The sequence below is a fragment of the Montipora capricornis genome, chromosome 9 (assembly GCF_036669925.1).
Source record: "Montipora capricornis isolate CH-2021 chromosome 9, ASM3666992v2, whole genome shotgun sequence".
Lineage (NCBI taxonomy): Eukaryota > Metazoa > Cnidaria > Anthozoa > Scleractinia > Acroporidae > Montipora > Montipora capricornis.
Window position 1 is genome coordinate 20,707,894 of NC_090891.1, and position 7,229 is coordinate 20,715,122.

The 7,229-nt window shown below is 40.7% G+C and overlaps 1 long non-coding RNA gene across 4 annotated transcripts; it reads right to left on the reverse strand.

The window, feature by feature from the left end:
* Positions 1-863: 863 nt before the first annotated feature.
* On the reverse strand, positions 864-6,675 carry LOC138017844 (uncharacterized). Of its 4 annotated transcripts, none has more exons than XR_011125932.1 (4): positions 6,532-6,675; positions 4,680-6,425; positions 2,475-3,092; positions 864-878 (listed from the first exon to the last, which is right to left on the reverse strand). It is a non-coding gene; the product is annotated as an uncharacterized lncRNA (long non-coding RNA). The 4 variants fall into 4 exon arrangements; XR_011125931.1 differs by lacking the exon at positions 864-878 and adding an exon at positions 1,950-1,964; XR_011125933.1 differs by lacking the exon at positions 864-878 and having other exon boundaries at positions 2,674-3,092; positions 4,732-6,425.
* Between the last annotated feature and the right edge of the window lie 554 nt (positions 6,676-7,229).

Consider the following 7,229-nt stretch of genomic DNA (forward strand, 5'->3'; position numbering starts at 1 on the left):
GAAGCCCGATTTTGTCACATTTTGGGTGTTTTTCCGGGCATGTTCTCTCCAAAACGAGGTCGGTGACCCCCATTTTTTTTTACATTTCTGACATAACTAACTCATCATCTTACAGTGGTAAAAGTTTCAGAAAAAAATCGATGTTGAAAAATTTTCGCGCGAACGTCCTTAAGTCCATGCACATTGAAAAAGTGTCACTGGTAGATGTCATTTTGATTGGGGGGCATTGTAAAAAATTATTGAAACCAGATCTAAGTGACCCCAGCTTAAACACAGACGGTCCTCTGGCACCAGCCATGAAATATCAGACAGTGAACCGGTTATGGTCCCTGTTACATCATAACAGTCACAACTATGGGAATTGTATTCAACCCGTATTCAACAAAGGTGACCACTTTACGTGTATGTGTTGTGGTTTAATCTTGTTCTTGGTTTTGAATTTGTTTTAAACCGGTTAATTTTTTTTCAAACCGTTTCAAATTTTTTAAACTGTTTTTATTTTTATCAACTGTCTAAAAAAGGGATTTTTCTTTTTTTTGAAGATGTAGTTACAAAAAAAAAAGAGGGGCTTGGTCTTTTAGGGAGTCTAAAAAAGAACTAGACGTCTCCTCCCTTCTATTCTACCCCTCCCTGATCCTCTCCAGTACCTCTCTCCTACCCTACTCATCTTTCACACATCTGCAAAATGAGTAGTTTATTATTGTTGTAACAATACAAATAATACCATTGTTACGTTTAATGGTAATGTAGTTACTTTTAATTTACTGAGAGGCAAATGTTTATGAATCTTGTATTATACAAGTTATATTGCCAAAGGAACGATCAAAGAATATCACTGTTTTTCATTGTTTTTCGATTCTTGCATGTTCCAAGCCAACCTGGCGTGTTTCAATGAAATACATCAAAATGTGAATGATCTCGTTTTCAGAGATAAAGTGGAATAAAGTACTTCAGTAAAACTCTTCTTTGACCTTGAACTAAATGGCTTTTTTCCTTTTCCATTCGCTCGCCGAGGGTGTGCTTGTTTTCTTTTAAAACTCATGCGGTTCAAGAAAATTCATTGCCAAACTGATGAATTCCAACGTAAATTTCACTCGAAAAACCGATATCGTACTCATTGCTTCGTGATTCACGCGATATCGGTTTTTAGCGTAAAATTTACTGTGGAATTCACTAGTTAGGCAATGAATTTTTCGAAAGAAGAAAGTAAAGAAAATGATTTCATTATTAAAGCAGCAACCGGAAACATTCCAACGCGGACAAATCGAAACCTTTTATTTTCACTAACCCTACAGGTAGTAAGAATAAATAACCAGGGAGATCCGCTTTTAGGCTTGGCTAAATCATTATCCATATTAGAATACCAGTCATTGGTTACGTCAAGTAGGGCAGTTAAAGTGGAATGGTAGGGACGAAAGCCAAACAGTGTATCAGCAAGAAGTCATGCCGCATTAAACAAACCAAAATTGGTTAAAGCTTACTCACAATTGGTAAGACAGATATTGGCCTATAATTATTTGGATAACCCGTATTCACTCAATTAAAGGCCGGACCCTGATTAAACACCGGCCTCGAAAAAACGCCGGGTCAAAACTGCCGATTTTTGAATAAACGCCGGGGGCGTTTAATCGGGGCCCCGGCATTTTATCGGGGTCCCGGCGTTTATTCGGGGTCGAGGTCACAAGGACCGGTTACAAGTAAGTAGTAACCTCTTGAATGGCACTGTTACGACATGCCAAGTACAGTATGCTGTTTTGGTATTTTAATAAACGTTCAAAGAAAAAATACCGGCGTAAAAGAACTGGGATAGTTGCTTCACAGCGAAATAAAATATAGCAATGTATCCGTGTTCATGTTGTATTATTGACGCACTTTCTTTCTTGTGTTGTAGTGCACACTGTTGTTTGAATCGCGAACCAGCGTTTGTTTATAAGTTGTTTCAGTCTCTCCACGTGTTGTCCTTTCTGGAAGGATAATGCGCATTGCACTGTAATAGGGACTTCAAGGCCACCTTGTTCATTAATAAACGCCGGCCTCGAAAAAACGCCGGGTCAAAACTGCCAATTTTTAATTAAACGCCGGGGGCGTTTAATCGAGAAAATACGGTACTTTTTTATATCACCCTTTGTAAATGGGACAGACTCTAGCTACCTTCCAATCATTAGGAAATATGCCTGTAGTTAATGACATTCTTATTTAGTGCATCACTGATTTTATTAGCGGATGTGTAAGTGGTATTTCCAATTATTAGGCTAAGAACTTTAGTGGGCTGAGGGTTCTACCAAGAATGTTATGTATCTCCTTCCATGTGTTCTTCATGTTACGACGATCGTCCTTAAAAAACGAATTGAAATAGCTGCTTGGCTAAAGTTAGATTTTAATAAAACTATCATGGGAGGAGGTGCATGTATGGGGGATCCGTTCTGTTACCTCATCCTCTCTTGTAGAGAACAAACAAACTAAACTAAACTCACATGTAACGTTGAGTCGGGGAACGGAACCGGGGCCACATTGTTGAAAAGCGAATGCCGCCAGACTGAGTATCTCCATCCCTGCTCCCCGAACGATCAAGTTAAATCTGAAGATGAAATCAAATGAAATCGAAGTTTTGTTTGTTTGTTTCTTTGTTTGTTTTTTGAGAGGAAAACTGCTTAATAAACAGTAGAAATCCCCTTGGAGCCAAAGAATGATATTTATTTCCTTCATTGCTCTTGGTATCTCACATTATATTATATATCCTGGGCGATGCCATGTGGTCTTTTACGGTTTACAAAATAATAATTAAATTGACGAGTAGCTCTTTCCTTTGACCATCCTATTTGATACTGTGAACGGTAAGGTCACTCCCTTCATCAGTAAGGCGGTAACACTCTTCATTCCGTCAATACACGCTTCAAACGGGGATAGGCACACGTACCATCCAGCACAGAAGAAGCCGATTGGCCAAGCAAGGAACAATAGGACAAGGAACCACACAATTCCCCAAAGGACTCTCCCTCCACTCATTTTGATCGCGCTCTTGCCTCTTCTTTTTTAATGAGTTTATTCAATGTCCAAGTCTGGGCGACTAAATAATGAACTCCTGAAAGTGTCTGAAACAGTAAAAATGATCATTATATATTGCACAGCAGTTTTTCGATAGGCTCCTTTGCGCAGTTTCTGTTTCTCTCTCGATGAAATCTAAGAGAAAATAGTTAGACATGGAAATTTCATTTGAACTACAGTTGCGCTCTGCTAATAATAGATCGGTAATTGCAGTTTAAGCCTCGTTTTCGGTCCGTTATGTAACTTACGGATCCCCGTTTTTTGCCCGTTGATTTATGGCCCGCGCGGTTCGCGCCTGAGTCATAAATCAACGGAAAAAAAGCTCGGTCCATAACTGACGGTAGGTGGGACAAACATGCTTCTTGGACAGAATATTTCACTGGATCTTATTTCTAGGACTAATACAATGATTTTGCCCACCCCTCATAGTTTTTCTCTGTCCTTGTGTGGGCCCAGTTCCATCAGTAGGGCTAACGCTCACATGGTTCATATGGGATAGAAATCTAGCACTTCACGTTACACTACACTCTCTTCAGTTAACTCTGCTTAAAATATAAGTGCTACACGGCCAACGTTTGAATAAACGTAACCTTTCCTTGTAGCGTAACAAGACCGAGCGAGACCGGTTTCACGAAGTGGTGTTAAACGGTGAAACTCTTGTTTTTATCACCACTGTAATTGCTGCGACCGTTGCAGAAGTACGAAGCGGTTCTACTTTTCGTGAAACTTGTCTGGTAACGGAAGTTCAAAAAAGTTTCACGAAACCGACCATGTTACACGGTGCAAGGCTTCCTTGAACCTGTTTCGCAACTCCGTTGTACACACACAAGTTTCAGCTAAAAGTTTCAACGTGTAACAGCGGCTTCAGGTTGTGAGAGTGACTGACGTCCGAAACATACATTCCCAGACGATCACTGTCATTTTATTAATTGGCCTTGAACAACAGGGGCTTCAACATGTGACGATTTACCTAAAGATATTTGGAGCCACATCTGTTGGGAGTGGGGTTATTTTTCCCATGACATTCCAGGGGGGAGTAGAAAACACTGAGCCCTAGTCCATGGACTACCCCGACGGACTAGCCAAACGGATTACCCCAAAATACTATTTCAAGTGAGTGCTTAGACATAAATACTGTTGACCAACGCTGTTTAAAATGGATGTTTGGGCTTAGCACTAATTGTGACGCTGCTTACGACCAATAGTGCTGACTTGAAATAGTATTTTTGGGGTAGTCCGTTTGGCTAGTCCGTCGGGGTAGTCCATGTAGGGGTCAGTGTCTTCTACTCTCACACATTCAAGGACATCATGAAATGAAGCCATTTTAGACACTCCGGTATTACGGAAGTCATGGGTCCGAATTCCATTGGAGAATCATTGAATACCTCATTACATACATACTTTATTGAACCTCCCCAAAGGGGATTTTCAGGAACAAGTCGATTTCAAGTCGATTTCAATAAACATGGTGCATGTTAAGAAGTAAAGGCACTAGGGATTTGCCATTGAAAGCAATATCAAGAATTAAACGGTACATAATTGTACATTATTTTCGAGGTTTTCATTGCGGCATCTGTGAAATCCATCAAGGGCAGAACAACAACAACTGATATATCAATATTGGAATCACTAACCTTATTCTCCACGATGTTCGATTAAGCATAAGGATTAAGCATAAGGACATACCCCCTTTATAGCGTGATAATTCGTGTTTAGACATGACCATGTCAGCAATGACCACGAGTTGTCGCTCCTGTCATCGAGTGGTACAGGCAGTATGCAAATGAAAGGTAGATGTCACGTAGTAGACGGTTTTAGAATCTGGTATTATTTAATTTAGGTATAAGAAACGAATTATTTGGCGGATTTCAGCTAAGGTTGGGACGCTAGCCCGACTTTCTGAAGGTGGCGATATAATACGCTGCCAATGGAAAATCGCAAACTACCCATTTTGGAAATGTCAATCAACCGTGAATAAAATCAGTTTTATCTTTTGAGGGTGGGGATGGTAGTGGTGTGTCATAGTCAAAAATATATGTGCTCGTACAAAAATAGACTGCGATGCAGTCGTGTTTGTCACGCAAACGAATTACCATCCCTCGGTCATTTTATTCGTTTGCGTGACAAAACACGACTGCCTCACTAAAAGGAGGACCGCTCCACTGATTTATGAAGGACTGCTCGCATTCGCAAAAACGAAGGACATCGATGTAAAAATATGCATTAGTAAACAAGGAGAAAAGAGGGTAGCTTCGTTTGAAGTTCATGAAGTCATTGCTGATGCCGAGGAAAATGATACGCTCAAAAGTAACCTCCAAGTCCATGTACGGTTCGCTCATTTGAGGCGTCACACAGTTCGTGGGGTTGAGCGTTGCGTGACGCTTGAAAAAGTTCTTTTTTTGATTTCCTTGGCAATTGTTTCCTTTAATTTATTGTTTGCTTTGTTTCCGTCCGTTTCACAGGGTGAGCTCTTCTGAACGGTTAACAATTTTAACAGCCGGCTATGAATTGAAAAGAACACTTTCAAAGTGCTCAACTGCATCAGGGTTTATACTACTTTAGCAGATAATTTGTTTTCCTGGGTGTATTTGATTACGGCGCTGAAATAATTTAAGTCATACAGTCTTGGCATTGAAATAAAACATCGTTCGAAACCAGCCGCCGATCACGTGCAAAACTTGAGACTTTAATATACAGTAGGATACTAATCAGAGAGCACAAATGCGAACGAACCTTTGATTTTTTTTTTTCTTGAATAAACAGTTTAGAATAAATTGTGACCGAGAAACTAGGATCAACAGGTTTATCGTGGCTCTGTTGTAACTAGCCTGCGAAAGCATCCGTTTCTCCTTCGCTCTTCGCCGCTGGGGACGTTTCGCGAGGAGAGAAACTTATGCTTTCGCAGGCTATGTTGTAACTCCTATAACAATACAATCGTTGTGCAATGGCTCGTAGTATGTAAATGAGCAGTACAAACAAAGTCCAAGGGCAAATAATGCATAAAACTAAAACAGTTATCTTCTTCCAACTATTCTATTGTCGTCAAGGTACATAACTCCAAGAGAAGAATACATTCAACAGAAAACAGGATACGCTTGTCCGTATTTGCAAAGTCCACTTTGTGCGCCATTCGTTTTGATTTTTAGTTTCGTTTACCACCCTTGCTTGCCTTCGACCATGTGTTTGGCGACCTCGAGGGGCAACTGTACGCCACGCATTAAGAGCTCGGTGAGCGCTTTGATTCCTTCTGCACAAGCTTCAATCGGCGACAAGCAAACGTACCAACCAGCGCAGAAAAATCCGATAGGCCAAGCGAGAAACCAGAGAACAAGCAACCAGATGATAGCCCACAAAACGTTCATGTTGCAATCGACAAAGTCCTGTAACGTTTCAAAACCAATGGTAAACTGTCTTTAACTTAGCACAAGATCTACTTTCTCGAGGATTATTGAAAATAATATCAGAGTAATGACAGCTTTTACAGACCTCGACCTCTTCTTTGAAGCTATCCAAAGCCAACACCCTGAAACAGATCCGCTTTCAAACAGATCTCACGCTGGACTTCATTCTCGTCCCCAGAGTCCGCTTTCCTTTGGCATGTGCTACAACAGCGAACAGTGGTACCTGAAACACTGGAACACCGGAACATTCCGGAATATCACGAAACCCCCAAAATAATACCAACAAAAAAAATTCTTAAAAATACAATTAAAAAGGGGCTTTGGTTTTCTGCTGACCAGGACGTCGTTACAAATCGTCATCTTGGTCGTGCCTCGATCCCAACATGGAGAACGGTGAGTAAATTTACAGATGCAAATCCGGCTTAATCCCTGGCGCGCAAGAAGTGGACCTAGTGTGCATGCCCTAGCGCAACAATGTTGCGTGAACGTGGCCAAACGAGTACATCCAAAATGTTGCACGAAAAATTTGGCCGTTTTCAAATTTGATCCAACATCATCCAACATGTTGCAACATCGCAACATATCACAACAGGGTGGCCAAACGTATGCAACATGTTGTGCCCAACAATGTTGCAAGATGTTGCGTTGAAATGTTGCGAGCGTTTGGCCAGGCCTTAAAGCGTGTAAGTTTTCGGTTTAATTATACAAACTTTTTACTCGTGTAGGTAATTCTTTCTCTTGTTTTTTTTTTTTTTACTTGTGTTACACTAAAGCCTGGTTTCC